This window comes from Protopterus annectens, chromosome 9.part0 (assembly GCF_019279795.1).
Source record: "Protopterus annectens isolate FY-2018-M chromosome 9.part0, PAN1.0, whole genome shotgun sequence".
In the NCBI taxonomy this organism is placed as follows: domain Eukaryota; kingdom Metazoa; phylum Chordata; order Ceratodontiformes; family Protopteridae; genus Protopterus; species Protopterus annectens.
In genome coordinates, this window is record NC_056743.1 from 756142730 (window position 1) to 756163145 (window position 20416).

Consider the following 20416-nt stretch of genomic DNA (forward strand, 5'->3'; position numbering starts at 1 on the left):
ACCTCAGTGTCCACAGGGGAAGGAAGTCCACACATTCCTCTAGTCTCTCTATGAGGGTCAAACATAGCCACTAACACCCTTATAATGTCCCTGTCCATTCTGATCCTATCAAAGATTTCCTGATTATCAAAGTTATAATGAATGATTCTTTGCTTGTGTTTCCGTCTTCTTAGCCAATGAGAACCATTGGATGCAAGCAGTTTTGGCCCAGTCAAAACTAACAACTCAGACCTGGAAATAGCAAAGCTAGCAGCAAGTGAAAGCATTTTCTCTAGCTCCAGCTCTAATAGAGTTGACACGGCTTAGTGAGTAAAAGCTGGCAAATTTGAGTTACAGATAGTATATAACATACTTCATTAGCAACAGCAAAAGTTTGTTTTACACATCTTAAGAACTATTTTCCCCTAAATGTTTCCCAACAGTTAAGACTGTATCACGACCGGGCTCAACCCTAACAAAAAAAAAAAAAAAAACGAATACCTTTCGCCCCAAATCTCTCCTTAATGCAAAAAAACAAGAGTTTAAAGTACTCTCTCTCTCTAGATAATACAGCCATTAAAGTCACTTAATATACCAAAATATTACAGATGATAGTGGATGATAATCTTAAATTTGACCTGCATATAAAAAATTGTGTAAGAAAAACTCATCAAAAACTTGGGATGCCTTATAGAGCTAAAAACATTCTCAACAATGCAAATAAAACTACACATGACACTACTTTTCTCCTCCACACTTTTTTATAGCATGCCCAGTTTTACTAACCTTCAGGCATCACAAAAATCAAAACTGGAAAAATGCTATAAGAAAGCTGCTAAATTTGCAGCACATAACCCCTTTCAGACCCACCACTGTATACCACTAGAAAGCCTAACTTGGTTAGAACTACACTTTCAACTAACATATACAACTTCTTACCACCTAGAAAATTATCCAGTATCAATCTGCATGTCCAGCAGTAAGTACAATTCTACAAAAAAAAAACACCACCATATAGCAATAAAAAGCCTAAATTAGTTACAACTACCCCATCGGCTAACAAATGCACAGCTTTGTACCATACATAAAATTATCCAGAATCCATCTACTTGTCCAGCACTAAATAACATTCTGCAAAACTATGTTCCCAGTCAATCATTACAGTTCAGTGACTAAAAAACTCCTGGTATCCAAAAACCTATCAAATCTGCTGGGCATTGTCTGTACTTGTACCATGTTGCTCAGGCCTGAAACTCCTTACAGGTATCCACCAGGACAATACCATCCCTCCCCTCCCATCCTTCAAAACCATTCTGAAAAAATTTCTAACCAAAAGTTGTCTCTCTTTTTGCTCAATGCCAAGATAAACTATATCCTTAAATGTGAACAAACACCTGCTCATACCTTGCACCTCCTTACTCTCCCTTTTTCACTCATTTCCTTACTTCTGTCAAATTTTCTCTACTGACTTTCTCTTTAAATATACCATAAGCCCGTTTTTCACTCACTTCATATTAATTTAATTTCTCTATAAACTGGCTAAACTTTCTCTAAATATTAAATAATTCTCATACAACTTGTTTCTATTCCTAACCAATGTTTCATATGATGTCTGATTTGGTCTAAGTATTTAAACCGTAATCATTTTTTCATATTATTTTAAAAAAATGTAAAAGTATCATTCTTAAAATGTTCTGTAATACTTTGGGGCTTTTATCCATGAGCTTTCACTGAAAATTGGCTCCTACCCAGTCAAACATTCCTTGTAATCAAATGTCAATAAATAAATGTAAAGATCTGCAATTAAACAAGTGATAATATTACATCACTTGTGAACTGTTTGTACAAAACTAATGAAAGCAAGCTGCTTTTTAATGAAATATTTGCTTGGAGATGGATAAAGCCACTACTGTGTTAAGACTCTCCTTGAAAAAATAAAAAAAGGGAGAGCAGCAGCTTGTGCAGCAACTATTTGCTTGTGAATTATGTTCTGCATTCAACAGTTCCTAACAAGACATTCTTCTTCTTTTTATGTTTGCTTTACCACTTTAAGTCCTACAGAAAGAAACATTTTTTTGTTTGTTTTAGTTATTGATTTATCATTTATTGCTAGAGTGAAGCATGTTCATTTTTTCACCTCCACTGTCTGTCTGTCTGTCTGTCTGTCATTAGTCCATTCTGGGCAATTGGCCCTTTTGTCCCCATCACTGGAATGAAACTCAGCTAGGATGAACCATCATTAAGACGTACATCAGAAGTGGTTTGAGATGTTTTAACTTATTTGAGGTCTTAATCCTTACAAGTAGCAGTCATAGCATAGAGTGGGAACATTAAATGGGATATCCCCTCACTTTTTTAACTGATGTTCTTTCCAGCAACCCTGTCCTTCCCCTGAAGCACAAGCAGTAGCTTCCCTGGGCTTTACCAGGGAAATCACACCCTCTTGTGTGCCCTTGATTTCAGACAAACTTCTCCTCCTCTGGTGTAGGTGAAGGATCCACACCCCTACATTCCACCCCTCTCTGGCTAGCTCAACAAGTGTGAGGCCACTAAATGAATTTCAGTCACTTGGGTCATTGTCAGGGCTATATCCTTCTATACCATGGAGACAGCCACTTTCATGTTCCATATTGGTTAGAACTGGCTTTTGTAAATTTGAGCTAAATAAGTATAAAAGGGGCATTTGTATTGATAATATAGTGTCTTGAATGAAAATACAAATATGTAGCAATGCATATGGACACACTCACACATACACACATATACAGGTGCATATTCATAGGGTCCCTATTAAATGAATGAACATTACAAATCCTGAATGCTCACATGAGCAAAAATGCCGCAACTCAAAAAGGTTATTGTGGGGGGCTGCACCCCTCACACCCACCGCTAAATATATATTCCAACTCTGAGATCACAATACAGTGAAGAAGGGGCAAATATCCCGATATTCACTATGCTGCAAAGAAAAAAAAGCAACTTCGAGTTGCGGCATTTTTGCTCATGTGAGTCTTCGGGATTTGTAACTTTCATTCATTTAATAGGGACCCTATTCATATATTTATGTATATAGATACAAAAGAAACAAGTGCTTGAGAACGCTGGATCCATGGTCTCCTGAAATGCCAAAGAACCACCAACGAAAACCAAACCACTAACAATTTGGCTATACAAGTGCTGTACAAATGCACACCAACCACCAAGTTGGCTTTAAAATCTTCTTTTTAATACTCCTTGTTAAGCGCTTTCACCCACAAGGATGTGGGCTTCATCAGAACAACTCAATACAAAACTGTTGCAGTTTAAATACTGCATTTGGTGCCAATTCAAGATATATTTAAAGTGACAAGTGCCCAAAATTTCCATACATAAAATAATTCATACAGTTCATTCAAATTTAATTTCAAATACATGTATGCAGTTCATTGTTCATATCGAAAGTCCTCTATAGTCATTTTTTATTGGCACTTATATCCACTAACCATGTTCATGGATACTATATCTCTAATTGTCCCATGACAAAGTTGTTCACCTCTCTTCAACCATCTATTTTTCATACTTACGCACTAAGCACTTTTTTCTTTTGTATCTAGTTGACGGAATGCTTTTTCGGTTCAGGAGTTGCTTGCTATGTATATAGATAGATATATAGATAGTTAGGAATGAACTGTATGAATTATTTTATGTATGGAAATTTTGGGCTGACTTGTCACTTTAAATATATCTTGAATTGGCACCAAATGCAGTATTTAAACTGCAACAGTTTTGTATTGAGTTGTTCTGATGAAGCCCACATCCTTGTGGGTGAAAGCGCTTAACAAGGAGTATTAAAAAGAAGATTTTAAAGCCCCTTCTTCACTGTATTGCGATCTCAGAGTTGGAATATATATTTAGCGGTGGGTGTGAGGCATTTTTGCTCATGTGAGCATTCAGGATTTGTAATGTTCATTCATTTAATAGGGACCCTATGAATATGCATTTGTACAGCACTTGTATAGCCAAATTGTTAGTGGTTTGGTTTTCGTTGGTGGTTCTTTGGCATCTCAGGAGTCCGTGGATCCAGTGTTCTCAAGCACTTGTTTCTTATGTATCTAGTTGATGGAACGCTTTTTCGGTTCAGGATTTCCTTGCTATGTATATAGATAGATAGATAGATAGTTAGATAGATAGATATGTATGTGTGTACTCACATTTGTAGGTTATTCCTAAGCTTACAGCCAAGATGACTATTGAAAAGCTCAGCTATATCACCCAATATACCTGATTAAGTAGATTTTATCCACCTATCTCATGTGACCACCGCATCTGGAATTTGCAGTTACTCATCAGATCATGCAGACTGGTTTTAAAGGTTGTCAGAAAAATAATCTGTTTGATATGTAATTGGTGCATGTTGTGAAAATTAAAGATATGTTTGTTACCTGTCACTCAGGCTTGATGTGTTCTCTATAGACATTTGTCTGCCTTAACACTGGTTTGTTTTAAGTGAAGAATTTATAAGGGTACAAGGCTGTTCACAACACAGAAGATCCAACGATGATCTCCCTCTCAGGAGCCCATATCAGACTACGCAGAGGGATACAACTTGTAGTCTATCAGACTAGCTAAGGCCATTAAGACCTGACATCTTTTTGCTAAGAAACAATGAGATATCTTCAGTTTGTATTGGGCATTATTGAAGTATATTCTGAATGACTCATTATATTCACAGATGGGATTAATAAGGGACAGAAACAAATTGCGTATAACTTCTTTGTAATGTAGCAATTCCATTAAAGATAAGTTTTGTGAGGTAAAATGATTTTCTAACCACACCAGAGAGGAGGTGGTGGTGGTTAATGTAGAGTTATCAGCATAGGTATCCATGTCCCAGATGACTGAGGCAGATTTAAGAGGTCTGTTCCCATGCTTTCCAGAAAATTTGATAACTAGAATGGAATTTGATAACCACCCACAGTTTGCAATCTTCAGCAAATTTGGTTAGCTGTAGTCCCTTGATAACACCTTTCTTTTAGAGAACTATACTTCAAAGAGGAGAGTGCTCTGATTAGAGTCCTGTGGAGCATCCATGGTGGTGATTTTCTTTCTAAATCAAATCCACTGCTTCTTTGTGGTATAGGATCTTTCAGATTAGCTATCCAAACTATCAAACTATAAATGGATAACTGCTGAGCTGGGGAACTTTGCCAGCAATGCCAGTATAGATGATAGTGCAATGTCCTTGGTGAGGTCCACGTAAGCAGTGTAGACTGTACACCCTTTTTTCATGGCCACAGTATGTGCATTTATTTATTTATTTTACATTTGTTTACTGAGAAAGTCCAACTGGGATATGACCCATGTTCAGCAGAGGCCCAGGGCGAAAAGCTCCACATATAGGGATTATAAAAAACATATACTAGAAATTATACAAAACTCATACAAGAACTTATGCAAAAAATATACAAGACATACAGAACACCAGAAATTACACTCTATGCTATTATAGCTGACATTTATGTTATAAGATTATCTGATATAATTCCTTATTGTAGTGTGGATATTGTAGTTTCTCAAAGTAAGCTGAAGAAGGGTTTGCAGGGGAGGCTATTAGATAGAAAAAGATGAGGTTAAAGAATAACTGTACATGAGAGAGAGCATTGATTATGAGGTGGTCAGGGAGGAAGAATAATTGTGACCAGAAACTATTAAAACTAGTTAGCCTTGAGCTGTACAGGAGCAAAGACAGGTGTCATTAAAATAATTTTTAAGAATCTTTTTTGAATTGGTTGGTATTTGTGTTGGTTCTGATGCTGTGAGGTAGTGAATCCCACCTTGTTGCTACATGATGAGAAAACAGGGAGTCTCCTGCGTATTAGTGGATTTGGACACCTGTAGTAGAGATTTATGTGTTGACCGAAGACTTTGATTTGTGGTATAGGGCTGGAGAATATTTAGAAGGGCAAGGTTTTTTTCAGGTTGATATATTAGTTTGTGTGCTAAGGTTAATTAGTTATAGGCTAGAAGTTGGGGGAGTTCTAAGAGAATTTTTTTAAGGAGTGACAGTGATGGGTATGACGTGGGCAGTCTGTTGCAAATTTAGCTATTTTATTGTAGTATGTTTCAGGTTTAATTAAATCTGTCTTTTTATGGCTAGTGAGAATTAGAGAAGCATACAGAAGTATTGAGAGAAGATGGGTTCTAGGAATGGCAACCCTAGAGGTGCTTGTTAGAAATTTTTTATTTCTGTAAAGAGTACCCATTTTTTGTGAACTTTTTTAATTGTTTTTGCTATATGTAGGTCATATCTTAGGTTGTTATCTATTATTACTCCTAGTACTTTTGTTTGTGAATCGACGTTAATTTTAGTATTATTCCAAGCTGTGATGTAGAAGATGCTCTGGGGGGGGGGGGGTGGCGAGAGATTCTTAAGGGTCGGAAGATCACAAGTTTTATTTTATTGGGATTGAGTATGATTTTTGGATTATATCATGGAGGTGTTTCAGGTTATTATAGGCCCATATAAGTGTTGTGCCATCTGCCTATTGGATAGTTGAAGCCTGTGGAGTAACACTGTGGAGGCTGTTTGTAAAAATAATGAACAGTAGATGCCTAAGAATTGAGCCTTGAGGTGCTCCTAGTGTGGTGGGAAGATGGGTGGATAGGACGTTAAGCCATTACATTAAAGAGGTCCTGTAGATAGCTTCAGAACCACTGAAGTGCAGAGGATCTGAGGTTCAGTTTGGAGTGTGTATTTAATAGTTTCGGGTGGGAGACTGTATCCAAAGGCCTTGTACATATCTCGAAAGACTGCAGAGACTATTTTACCATTTTGTTTCTTAGTTGGTTGATGGTATTGGTGAAACTGAGGAGTACATTTGTGGTACTATGATGGGGCCTAAAACCATGTTGACATGTTGCTAGCATGTTGTTAAATGTAAGATAATGAATCAGTTTGGAGTGGATACATCTTTCAAGGAGTTTAGATAGTGGAGAGAGAATGGTGATTGATCTGTAGTTGGTCAGCTCTGTGGAATTTCCACCTTTGTGTAAGGGAATAATGTGTGCGATTTTCAATATTGCTGGGACATGTTGTTCTGCTATGGACCTGTTAATAAGGATTGGTGCTGGATAAAATATGGCTTCAGCTGATAGTTTTAAATATTTGTCTGGTAACTTGTCAGCTGCCATTGAAGAGGGTTTGAGTTTTTTTGAGTAGTTTCTTAACAGAAGCTGTGTGAACAGGCTGAATGGAGAAGGAGTTGTAGTTAATATTGAGAGTTTTGGAGGCTAATGATGGTTCTGTGTAATTACTTTTAATTAGCAATAGTATAATTTCAGTGAAGTATTTATTGAATTCTACTGCAACCGATGGTAGGAGAGTGTGGCAAGTTGGGGAAATGGGTATTGGAATACCCTGGGTGGAGAATCGCATTTATGATATTCTACCATTTTTTCAGGTTGTGCTTATGTTTGTGTTGCAGGATATAGTAGAAGTTCTTTTTATCTAGGTTGATTTGGTGTGTAGCCTTGTTTCTAATTTGCTGGAATGCAATGCAGTTGGTTAGACTTTTACAGGTGAGCCATGCTTTGTCTCTTTTCCTAAGGAGCATTCTGATGTCATTAGTTAGCCATGGTGTGTATTTGGCCTTAGTACAAATTGACCAGGGGTTGCCACTTTCTTTAGAATTTCAAGGAAGGTATTGTTGAAATAATCTAATTCAGCATCAAGGGGCATGTTTTTCAGTAGAGACCAGTTATATTTTTTTAGGATATTGATTAGGTCTTTGGGGTTTGTTTTTTTTTGTTACTGCAGAAGGTGGTGAGCTTCACAGTACTGATGTTTTTTCTCAATATATAGGTTGGCATATTGTCACTAAGGCTGTCGAGTAAGCAGTCACTAATATGATAATTCTGAAGTTTGTTGTTCAGTGTCCAATCCAATATAGATAGACTGCTGGAGTTTTTATCTATCCGTGTAGGAGCTTCAATGAGTTGTATGAATCCATAGAGGCTGATGTGATTGCTAGGGTTAGGTGAATTACAAGTTATCCAGTCTAAATTAAAGTCACCCATAATGATAGATTTAAAAAAAAAAATTCTCAACCTCAACCTCAATTCTCTGAGCCGACATGATCTGTCATTTATGAAGCCAAACTGGTATGTAACTATGATATAAGGTCATCTGTATCTTTATTAGTTCAGAGATGATATAGTCCATAGCCTTCTAAATAATACAGGTAAGACTAATAGGCCAGGAATTTTCAAGGTCAGTACTGAGACCAAGCTTCCACAAGGGCACCACAACAGTTGTTTTCCATACCATGGGCATGCATGCAGAGGACATATTTTGATTGAAGAGCTAATGAAGGGATTTTTGCAGGTGTGACTTTAACACCTTTCAGCAGACATCCAGAGGTATTCTCAAAACCCATAGAACTGGTCCAGAGTAAATCCAACAAGGAAGGTGTGAGGTAAATGGGAGTACAGGAGAGACTTGGTGGACAGAAGATGGAAGAGAATTTTCTTCTAGAATGTTAACAATGTCAGAGTCAATGAAGGAAGAACCTGTTATGAATTTGTATTTTATATAATTATTCTCTACTTCAAAACTTTTATTATAACTGAAAAATACATTATAGTTGACATATTGGATGAAACCGTAGGTTTACAGTTAGCCCTGCATTTGCCATGGGGATGCTTTTGTGAGTTGCCTGATATCACCTTTCCTGTTAAGCACTATGAAGTCCTTTTTCATACTGATTAAGTAGAGATATCATATAAATGGCCAGAAGCATTTTCATTTTTTAGACTTTGTTGACATGGTTGCTGCATCATATTAGTTTTAAATCTGTATTTGTGCTTGCTTTGGATGGTTAGGGATTCCTCAATGCACAAAAGTCGGAGTAACATTATGATAAATAGGGAATAGCCTGAGCTAGAAGCTTTGCTAGGAATCCATACCATTTATGATTATCAATAGGATTAGAAAATGCTATATAATTAGTATAGAATTAATCCCTGAATGTAAAGTAGATGTCAAGGACTATGAGTCAGAATTTCACTGAGTCAGTCAAAGAGGAATAGTTGATTTGACTAGGAAGGGAACAGCAAGCAGGGTTGAGCAACTTAGTAAATTGTCTGACAGGAGAAGAGCTAGAAGACTGAGACATCTGGTGGGCAGGGTGACAATCTGGACTAGTGTTTTAGCATTTACAGTACATAGAAATGTCTGAACATATCTGCTGATTTTAGGATCCATTTGCTAGTTAATGTATGGATAGCTGAAGTCACCCATAAACAGGTATTTTGCTCCATATTTAACTTTTCTCACTGCTTAAGTGATTTTGCATGATTTGAAGGTGCCATAGATGGGGTTATGTTGTTAATTAATTTTGTGAGCATTACTAGAATGTCATTAATTTCCAGATCTGTATCATGTGATATCTGGCAGGAGACTATGGACACCCCCTAGCAGTTCTCCTAGGGTCTGCATGCATGAGAGATCAAGAGCACTATCACTAGACTGGAATTGGGTCTCTCTAATTATACAAGTGATGAGGTCTTTGAGTATAAGAAAAGGCTCACTGGTTTAGAAAGGCTATTGACAATGATCATATTTGTTATGCAGTGTATCCTGACCTAGGCAAATTGTTTTGCACCATAGCCTTAGGACTCTGTATGCATGCTAAATGTTTTAACTGTAGATAATTATGTTGCAAGATAGATAGCAAAATGCCTAGATGACTAAATACACATAGTATACATGTCTAGTGCCTCATCTGTAAATATAAAGATAAACAGTAGAATTCTCTAGGATTATGTGCTGGGGCCACCTCCTTTTTGGCATTTTCTTTCTTGATCTCCAAACGGAGAACAAGGACCTTTGGCTTAGGAAGTTTACAGATATCTGCAAAGTAGATGTTATTGTCAAGATCCCTTGTGAAGACTGTAACCTTCAGGAACAACTTAATTTAGTTACTACTAGGTCTGTTGAAAATGGGGTATAATTACAATGAAAACAAGTATAGCATTTATTTTTACTTCAGAAACATTATATGCCCTCAGCAAAAAGAACAGACAATATTCCACTACTAAAAGAAAATACAGACAGGGCTGCAGGCATTTTATAACAGCTCAATTATTTCAATCATTGTGGCAAATGTAGTCAGAAATCTCCCTCCTTAGTACAAGTAATAGCCAAGGTATACCATCAAGATGGAAAACTCTCATTCTTCCATTATACACACTAATTAGATGAATTGTATAGTATAACTCTGCATTCAGCAAGTACTTCATTCGATATATCAAACAACTAGAGAAGCCCCAGAGATTCCTAACTAGGAAGATTTCAGGCTATAGGACCCTGACATATGCAGAGACACTACAAACTCAATCCATTTACTCAGTATCTTATAGACTCTTGAGTGGTGATCTATGCCTCACCTGCCTTGCCAGTAGAGACCCTGTTGTTCTTGATCTCTTATGTTTCTTCAACTCTAAAAACTTAGCAAACACCCAAAACAAGGACCTAAATCATCAACAGCATATAAAAAGAACATGATAGAGAGAGAATTCTTTACACAGCACCTTCCCCACCTAGGGACCAAACTGTCTGCCGTTGTAGGTTAAGCAATACTGTATTTAATCATCTTTCAGAAAAAACTTGTAAGACCGATTTACCTCATGACTAACAAGCCTAACCTTCCTAATGAAAGAGTAGGTATTGTGAAGGTATTAATGGTTTTAAAACTAAACAGCCTTGACATTCTTTTTTTTTTTTATCAAGTTTCTTTTTAGTAAATATTTGTTCACAAAATATGCAGGGAAAGATAACAAGACATATACATGTGGTACAGGTGACGTTACCGAGTGCATACAATAACACATATACATATGGTACAGTTGACGTTACAGAGTACATATGATAACAAGACATATACATGTGGTACAGTTGATGTTACAGAGTGCATACGATAACAAGACATATACATGTGGTACAGTTGATGTTACAGAGTGCATATGATAACAAGACATATACATGTGGTACAGTTGACGTTACAGAGTGCATATGATAACAAGACATATACATGTGGTACAGTTGATGTTACAGAGTGCATACGATAACAAGACATATACATGTGGTACAGTTGATGTTACAGAGTGCATACGATAACAAGACATATACATGTGGTACAGTTGACGTTACAGAGTGCATACGATAACAAGACATATACATGTGGTACAGTTGATGTTACAGAGTGCATACGATAAGACATATACATGTGGTACAGTTGATGTTACAGAGTTCATATGATAACAAGACATATACATGTGGTACAGTTGACGTTACAGAGTGCATACGATAAGACATATACATGTGGTACAGTTGACGTTATAGAGTGCATATGATAAGATATATACATGTGGTACAGTTGACGTTAAAGAGTGCATATGATAAGACATATACACGTGGTACAGTTGTCATTACAGAGTGCAGACAATAACAAGACATATACATGTGGCACTGTTGACATTACAGAGTGCATACCATAAGCATGTAATAATAGTTATTGCCCACTTTACTCATTAACATTCAAATTAAATAGAATTATCATTTGTGTTACTGTGAGAATATGGTTATACTATAAGTTAGTCCAAGAGCTTTTATCATATAGCAGTTCCCTTGTACATTATTTACAACTGCAGGCAATATTAGAGGTATAACTTCAACCTATATAATGATAATCTACTCTACTAAACCTTATATACATAAATATGTCACCTTAATTATTGTGGTTACTAATCTCAACAAAGTGATGTGTTTACTATACTTATATATTTAGTATTTAACATACTGTTTATGACAGGATATCAATTAATGCTTTGCAGTACATTTGATAGGTTTGGATATTCTGACTTTTTGTATAAAGCGTCTTGGCCAATATGGTTTTTCACCATTCTTTTGTATTCTGACCAGGCTAGTCTTGATCTGTCTATCCAGTTTTTGCTATGTTAGCTTTTAGTAGGGTGCATAGTGTTATTATACTGTGTTTAGAGAAATTATTATTATTGTATTTGAATATATGCAGTATAGCTGTTTCCTATGACAATGTGGATTTTGAATACCCTGATTTCTCTAAAAGGATTCTAAGTGAGCACCATAGTTTATAAACTGTTTTCCAGCTACAAAGATGTGTAGGATATCTGCCTCTTTATTAGGACAGAAGGAGCAATAGGGTGACTTGGAAGAGTTGAATTTGTTAAGGTGGACAGGTGTATGGCAGGCATTGTTGAAGATCATGATCTGTGTGTATATTAACTTTTTGTATAGTGTCAGTTTCATAGTATTTCTAATAGCTAATTCCTTTTGATTGTCTGTTAGTGTTATCTTTTCTTTCACAAAACTTTGAAAAAAGAATAGTACTTTGATATTTAATATTTGCTATTAATTTATATATTTAGATATCATTTTCTTTTTACTTAAGAGCAATTTTAGAACTTGTTGTGCTAACCTGACATCTTGCTCAACTACATTGATATATTTGGTTGTAGTACTTACTAGGTATAAGATTTGTTTAATTATCAGGTTATATTTATTGCTAGCTTTAAGTAGTTTCATGATATTTTCCATTGGAAGTTTTTTTTAATTGGTAAAAATCCCATACTGTATAATTTTTTATAAAAGGGTATTTATCTAGATTTACCATAATGTGTGCTAGTTTTATATCTGTGTTGTTATGTATTGGCTGCAAAAGCGTAATTGTGTCTTTTAAATTTATTGGTATCAGTAGCTTCTTGAAAATTTCGCAGTTGTTTATTAAGATTGGGTGAATTGTTATTGTCTTAAGAATTTCTTGCTTTAAGAAGGGAATCATTTTTGGATTAACTTTTAAGTGATAATATCCCATTGAAATAATTTAAACCATTCATTTCCTATTGGGTCATGATTTGCTATCTACATGATGTGACTTGCATTAATAATCTCATAGTACAACTGAAAATCAGGAAGGCCTAGGCCTCCTTTTTCTTTTGTGGGTATTAGCTTATTATAGCTAACTCTTGTACTATTTGGGTACCATATGAACTTTGCCAGTCAAACTTTTATCTTGTTGAAGAAGGTAACTGGAATTTTCAAGAAAATGGCCTTCAGATGATATAAAATCTTAGGCAATATGTTCATTTTTATAGTTGAAGCTTTTGATAAGTTAGATAGTTTAAGCTTTTATCACTTACTAATGTTACCAACTATATTTGACCACATTTTACCTATATTATTATTGAACATATCTGATTGTGTATGCCTAAAATTTATACCTAAATACTTCAAGGTATATTGCACTTTAACATTAGTCTCTGGAAAGTAAAATTCCTTATGTCTCAGTGGGTTAATTGGATAAATGATTAACTTCTTAGGATTAATTTCATAGTTGGATACCATGGAAAACTTATCTATAGATGACAGGATTTTATTTAAATCAGTATTGGGATACTGAAAGTAAATACTGAGATCATCTGCAAAAGCTCTGTATTTTACTTGAGTGTTTGATACAGAAATAAGATGATGGTATGTTATCTGGGTAATTTACAGTAATAATGCTTCTATATAAAAATTAAACAGGTTTGGTGAGATTGGGCATCCCTGTCTGGTTCCATTAACTATTTGTATTAGGTTAGAAGTATTCCTATTAATATAAAGAGTTGTAGTTGCTTTAATATATAATGTTTTAATCGGTTTTATGTATTCATTTGGGAGTCCAAATTGATAAAGTACAAAGAGGAGGAATTTTTGATTGACTCTGTCAAAGGCTTTTGTTGCATCTACTGATAATGCATATTTAGGGGATTTGTCCTTGGCACATACGTGGGTTAGGGCATAGATAGTTAATGTGTTGTCCTTTACTTGTCTCTGACTCATAAAGCCTAGCTATTCAGATGCTATTATGACTGGGGCTACTTTCTGTACTCTTTGTGCTAACATTATTGAAAATATCTTGATATCTAAATTTATCAAAGCCTATAGGTCTATGGTTATTCAGATTTGTGGGATATGTATTCGGTTTTGGGATAAGAACGGTTTTGGAGTTTTTCAGATAAAGGTCTGATATCTCAACTTTTATTATATAGGTGTATAGTTTTAAAAGTATTGGTGTTATTTGTTGCTTAAAATGTTTATAAAATTCTGCTACATACCTATCAGGACAAGGAGCTTTCCAGGTTTTAATTTATCAATAGCCTTACTTACTTCCTCTTCTGTTAGTGGGCTTTTGAGATTATTAGAATGGGATTCAGTAATCTAATGAAATTCTAAGTTATTCGCAAAGGTTTGGAATAGGTCATCATTAATATGATCTTGTGGACTGTAAATGGATTGAAATATTTCTTCAAAAATCCTTATTATTTCAATATCAGAGTTATAAATATTGTCTTTATATTTTATTTCTTGTATTTTACAAGTGGGGTTCCTTATGTTGATCAGTCTTGCTAACATTTTGGAAGAGGTTTGAGCCCACTCTGCATATTAGTGTAGCATTCTAAGTTCTGTAAATGTATATTGTTGCGTTAGACTCTCATTTAGCTGTTTCTGTAGATTTGCTATTTGTTTCTGAATAGTAGGAGTACAATTTCTTTGTAGTTCAAGTTCAGAATGTCTTAGTTTACTTTCTACTTTACTTATATTTTCCCTTCTTTGTTTTTTGTAATATGATGCTTTTTGGATGAGGGTACCCCAGCCATAACTTTAAAGGTTGCCCATTGAATATCCAAAGGGATATCACTGTTTGCAAAGTTTTTATTTAAGTGCATAAGAGAATTTATAATCTCTTGTTCCACTTCTTTAATATTCAACAGGTTTGAGTTTAATGTCCAGTTTGATGTAATGTGGGTAGTAAAATCAGTTTTATTTTGTGTTATTATTAGATTTATTTTTGAATGGTCTGATAATAATCTAGGTTCTGAGTTATACTGTACTTCATAATGAGCAAAGCTTTGAGAAATGAGAAATAAGTCAATTCTAGACCAGGATTTATGGTATGGGGAGAAATATGTGTATCTGGTACCTAGACTGTGTTGTTAAGTTCAAATGGAATTGTTAGGTTGAAATCTTCAATTACTTCTGATAAAAATTTTGTGGCTTGGGGAGATTGAGTATAATTTGTATTCAACCTATCTTTGAGTGGATTAATTGTTATATTCCAATCTTCCCAATTATAATCAGATGATCTGGGTGCTTATTTAATAAGTTATACATTTTTATTAAGAAATCAAGCTGATGTTTACAACGACCATACCATTATAAAGTAATAGAGGTTTTTGTATGTTGGAAGCAAACATGTGAAATAGCACCATCTCCCTTTAGTATCATAACTATGTTTAATGATGTTCCCTTTAAAAGATTTCTTAATTATTATAGCTCTTCCTCTTGATGAGATACTGTCCCCAGCTGCTATCCGTTTATTGTTTTTATCTATTCCCTTATCCCATTGTTCCATAGTCATATGAGTTTCCTGCAAAAAAGTTATATATGTCTTCTACTTGTACATGAGGTGTATAACTATCTTTTTCTTCTTAATGTCCTGTAAGCCATTTACATTCCATGAGGCTATGTTAATCATCTTGTGTGAGTATTATTTTAGATATTCCTGTACCTGAATTAACTGTGTGTGTTATAGGGGGGATCTTTGTCAACACATTTTGAATAAAGGTTACTGTGTGTTGAGAAATAATAGCATGAGAGGGGAAGGTGACATAGCTCTCATTCAGAATTTCCTTGGTGCCTGACACTTACCACTATCCTCTGAAAAAGAAAGGTTAATCCAGTAAACAAGTAACATATGCATCCTTCTAGAACTGAAAAAACAAACCCTATAAACAATTTTAACTATCTTACAGTAAATATTTTGCATTCCAAAACATCATCATAACACTGCTAGGATAAACACCACCCAGCCAGCAACTTAAATAAGATAACAAATATAGATGGTATTAACCCAATTAGGCATTAGGGTAAGTTAAGGTAAGTTGTGGCTTGTAATGTCATATTTGAAAAAAATATATATTTATATATATATATATGTATATATATATATATATATATATATATATATATATATATATAACTTTATAGATGTAGCCATGTCGCTAGATATAATCTTTTATCACAAATCCGTCTGTTGAGTGCTATATAGTTCAGACATTAGAACTTGTTTTAGTAAAACAACAGACTCTGCTACTACATATTGTATTATGCACATATATTATCAGTATATGTTATAAGTACCCTTCTTATGTTCCACCTTTATAAGCATATGGAAAATCAGCATAAGATATATCTCCACAATAGGCTTCATATTAAAATGCATCTAGTACTCAAAATGTTACTTGGCCTTCTCTAGTATTCCGACTAATACTAGTCCAATGAAAGAGAAAAAAAAAACTGATGAATGAGCATGAAGTCATTTTTATTTACAATAGTATAACAGCCAAGTCCAAGCTTGCAGTGCATCTTCTTCATAAGCCTTCTTATTCTGGAGGGATCATTTTAACCTTAGCTTTCTTATTCAGTTCTTGTTTAAAATTTGCTTTCTTCCTTTCCATCATCTAGATTGCCAGTAATTACATAAATATTTTTCTTCAATAACTGCCTTTAAAGACTTACAGTTAGTGAATTAAGGATGTTTGCAGCATCTGTGCGATTTTTGAGCCATGCATTGTTCTTTTTCGAGAAGAATAGATGCCTCTCAATTTTCAGCCTTGTAATACTGCAGTTTACTTCCTGGATGGCAATCTGGTCGAGCTGTTGGATGTCTTAATGCATTCACATGGTCCTTGCTTCTTTTTGGGACTTCTTGGTTGTCATAGACTGGAACTGGCTCTGACACCACTGAATGAGATAATTAACGTACAACGTGAAGTCAAAGATCACGGGACGTCTGATGTGACACAGCTTCCTGGAAAAACATCTTTAGAATGTTGCAATGGAAAATAAAGCCCATGGAGAATTTTTCTTACACTATAAAGGTAACGTATCTTCAAAAACTTCAAAATAATGCTTAGAAATACCAGTGACGCCTGCATTTCATCGTAATTAAGGTCTTTTACAGTTTAAATGCATTTTAAATGCTGATAAGAACAGTACAAATGTTACTTACATTTCCCTGGTTATTTTGGAGGGATTTCATTAAATGCTTTTAAGAAAGCTGAGTTTTCCTCTTCTTTACTTTTTGCTTGGTATGCAGATCCCTTGTATTGGAATTGTAGAGAAGCAGGATACTTCATTTGGAACTTTATTTTGTTTTTTATTAAGTATTCACAGAAAGGTGATAGAATTTGTCTCTGTTGCTTAATAGTTAAGGGTAAGTCCTCTGCAACTGCTATTTTATTGCCTTTCCAAAGGATTTGTTTTTTAGTTTTGCCAGCTTGTAAAACCATGTTAGCATGAGCTGCATTCAGTAATCTCACATACACTTGCCTTGGGACATTAAGAGTTTGAGATTTTCTTAATGCTCTATGAAATCTCTCTTTCAGAAAGTTTTGTACTGCAGCATTTTTGTCCAAGAGTATTTCAACGATTTCTGTTATTGCAGTATATGAAGAAGCTCATTTGTATGATTCAGGGATGCCCCTGATAAGCACATTATTTCTTCTAGATCTTTGTTGTAGTTCAGACACTGTTTTTTCTGTGGCATTAGCATTCTGATTTCTTCTATCTTGGTTTCATTTTCTACAGTTTTCTCTGCAGTTTTCTGTAGCCTGGATAATATTTGATCTAAAATACTTCCAAAAGCATTTAGTTTTGTAGAAAAGGAGTGTATTTCTTCCTGCAAAGGGGTTAGAGCTGCTTTGAGTTCTTCCATTAAAAAGGATTATTCAGTCTTCATTCTGGCCATCTGCTTCTGTAGATCTGTTTGCTGTTTTGCAGTTTTTTTGTCTCTTTGTACAGACTTCTTTCTCTGGTGCAGTTAATTGTGAAAGTCTTGTTTTTGTTGCCTGAACATCCATTGAGTCCATGTTACTCTATCAAAGTTTTTTTATTTTCTCTGTAGATTCCTGTAGTTTATCAGTGAGGCCTGAACTGCTGGCAGATATTCCCCTGTCAGCATATGTGGTTTTGCAGATAAGTATATAAATTCTGTATATTTTACAAAATCTTCTGAAAAGATTATTTGGTATCCAGTATATTACAGTATTTCTTGATTTTTGATGTGTTAGTAGAGGAGCTGAAGCCCTGATTGGGTTAGATTATAACCTTTTGTCAGGAGCTGTCTGAGAAGTATGCTGCCTAGCTGGCGTCCGTCTTGGAATGTGACAGCCTTGACATTCTTGTGAATCCTAAGAAAAGTTCAAACATTTTCCTGTTTAGATTTCTGGAATTCCTCAATACTAAACCTGGGGGTTTATTCCTAAAATATGGAAGGAAACCATAGCTATCAATATACCATAAAAGCAACATAAAAAGAATTATGTAAAAGTATCTTCCAAAATGTTTTGACAATGCTTTGAAAGGACAATTTTCCAGTTGCTAGACAAAACAGTTAAGCAAGGAATGGACATTTCCTAACTTGAATTCAGAGAAAAGTGCCTGACTGACAAACTTAATTACCTTTTACATGAATTTAATAGACAGATCTGGGTTTGTCAAGTGATCTTCTTTCTTCTTCTTCTTCTTCTTTTCCCGGTTAGGGGTTGCCACAGTGGATCACTTGTCTGCTCATGATTGGCAGTGAGTTTTACGGTGTCAAGTTGCCAGCCCAGCACCCAACCTTCTACAGAAGGCACACACACACACGCACGCACACACTCATGCCTAGGGCCAGTTTAGATTATCCAATCCACTTATAGCATGTCTTTGGGATGTGGGAGTAAAACAGAGTATCCAGAGGAAACCCACATGACCACAGGGAGGACATGCAGACTCCACACAGAAGGCACCCCAGCCGAGGATCGAACTGAAGAACCTCTTGCTGTGAGGGGCCAACGCTAACCGCTGTACCACAGTGGCCACCTTGGGTATGTCAAGTGATATGGACTATTTATTCATTTTGAATTAATGTTTGGTTACATGCTACTATTGAACTAGCAAGTTGTCAAGCGTTTTTTTTTTTTTTTATACTACTACTGCCACAGTTGATTGCATGCAAAGACAATAAGTTTATTACAGTAATTTAGTGGCAGCTGATTGGGAAAAGCTTCTAGGTTTGTAGGGTGTGTGACTGTGGAGTTAACATATGTAAGTTAAGGGGTTTCAGAGCAAAGGGGCTTGCTTCCCTGTGAAATACTTTATTTAAAACTGGACTTCTGGTAGAATACAAGTGCAGTCAGAGGTATAGTTAAGTTGGGGAAGAGGCAATCACGCCAGATGCAAACTGTCAGATGGGGGGGCATTAACTGGTAAATGGCAGTAGTTTGGCAGTGAATTACCTGCATTTAGAAATAAATTCCAATACTGAATTTATAGTCGGGGCTTAAGTGATTTAACACTTTTCATGTGGTATAAACTATAGTAAGCTGCTTTTTTTAATCCAGTCTCAAGAACGATATTACTTTTTTTTTTTTTTTTGCTCCTCAACTTAATGTTGAGAAGATGCCAGACTGAAGAATGGTACAGAGTGCCACAATAGCTAGCTATGACTCTGAATGCAATCTGCAGTTTTGAGTGTGGGAAATAGATTGCATTGCAGGATGTGAGAGTGGTTTTCAAGTATTTCTGTTTAGTTATTAGGGCGATTACGTGTACTACTAGAGATGGCAGTGAAGTTAGGAATTTGAGTGAATGGAGAAATGAATGTTGTAGAAGAGATGGTAATTTGTACTGACTGTATTACTTGTGTCTAAGAGAATAATGCATTTTAATTGGGTGTGTGTCATTTTTGATGTATGAGATCAGGATGTTATGATCACTCATGGTGCAATTACTTCATAATTTGTTTATCAGACATACGCTCATATATACAAATAACGATCATTGATGTGAAATTATATTGAGATTATGTAGTAATTACAATCCATCTCATCAATTGCTGATAAAACGTATGAACCAAGCAATTTAGAGCAGTTAAACATTCCTATAAAATCCGGAGTAGTACTAGAATTTCAAACAGCAGTATATAAAAAAAAATCTGCCTAATAATAAATTATCAATGCTGTTGACAAAGCATCCCAATTCAAGGCTTATAGGTAACCAGGCAGGAAGACACAGGAAATAACAAGGAAGTGTTCAACAAAAAGGATTTGGTTAAGTAATAGTCACCTATAAATGCCAAATGGTATCCTGATGCTATCCCATGTGTATTAAACATTGCAAACCAGCAGCATCCACCTGTACATTCCAAAGCCTTGAGCTATCTCAACATCACTGACTAAATCTCACTCCTCAACACTCTATACTCCACACTTGACAAAAATAATGCACAACAGTCAAAGCAGAAAATAGCCAGAATGAATAAATCCAAATCTTTCA